Source organism: Kryptolebias marmoratus, linkage group LG1, assembly GCF_001649575.2.
Source record: "Kryptolebias marmoratus isolate JLee-2015 linkage group LG1, ASM164957v2, whole genome shotgun sequence".
NCBI lineage: Eukaryota > Metazoa > Chordata > Actinopteri > Cyprinodontiformes > Rivulidae > Kryptolebias > Kryptolebias marmoratus.
The window spans coordinates 4,474,733-4,475,897 of NC_051430.1; the positions used below are offsets into that span (position 1 = coordinate 4,474,733).

Below are 1,165 nucleotides of genomic sequence, written 5' to 3' on the forward strand. Positions count from 1 at the left end.
TACATTTGAGAGGAAAAAGGTCTCCTGTGTACACAGCAAAATCTTAGATCTTTGAGTTCAGCTCATGAAAAATGAGAGCAAAAACAAAAGTGATGTGTTTATATTTTGTTCAAACTTCAATATTTTAAATTCCAAGTTCATTCCTATAAATTCCCAAGGAAGGTTTCCAACTTTGAAAATTTAGCAATTTTTGTCAGTTTTGGACTAAGACAATCTTATGTTGAGAACTGACAGAGCTATAGCAATTTTTGTCAAACCTTGAAAATAATGTTATGTGCTGAAGTGATAATGTGAGATCTCTCACATGATCTGTTAGAGCTCAAAGCAGGTGTTGAGAATGCCCATCAGCTACCACCACACCAAATTTTCTGTAAAAATGAACTGAGTTATCGTCATTTTTGTGTCGACTAAGGTCAGTTGACAGTGGTGGTCATCTTAAATTGGGTTGACTCCAAAAGTTAATCAGTTGTCAATGTACAGCAGTGGCAGCTGGTGGTGATATTTGTAGGGTGGGCTAACAGATGCAGTTTGGATTTCAACAACAGAAGCATCCATTTTGAAATAAAGAAAACCTGCTGTAAATTGACATGTTCTTTTTCATCACAAAGACAACCTTAAAACAAACCACCACCCTAAACCAAGTTCACACAGATCCTCTGTCAGCTGTCCAATACTTCATTCTCTTCATTAAGAGTTTCAGCTATAATCATTTCAGATGATGTTTCCCAGTCAAACAGCTTTGAATAACACTGCACCACACTCCCTGACACAATTACTAATCACACTGATAAAATCCAATCAAACAGGACATGTGATATTAGAAAGTGCTTCTTTTTTTAAATGAATCCTACCTTATTCACAGAGAAGCTCACTCTGATGACTTTTCTGGGATGTAAAAAGATAAATAACCACCTTGTTAAAGATCTGTTAGCTACACCTGCTGTTATCCAGTCCTTTCTCTGCAACCAGGTCACAGAAAAACTTTGGTTTTGCTGCTTTTCCTGTTTTGAATATCCTTTGGTCCATCCACCTCCAACCTCTTCATGTTAGTTTTTTCCCCCAAAGACATTCATGAAAACAGGTGAGAAATTAAATAAAATAATAAATAAAATAAATAATCCACCTTGTTTATGTTTATCTTGCTCACCATGGTAACTACGTCAGT

At 36.0% G+C, this 1,165-nt stretch overlaps 1 protein-coding gene across 1 annotated transcript in view; it reads right to left on the reverse strand.

The window, feature by feature from the left end:
* Window positions 1-1,165, reverse strand: part of ptar1 (protein prenyltransferase alpha subunit repeat containing 1) — a gene marked incomplete in the record, with an annotated part of 11,069 nt that overhangs the window by 6,504 nt on the left and 3,400 nt on the right.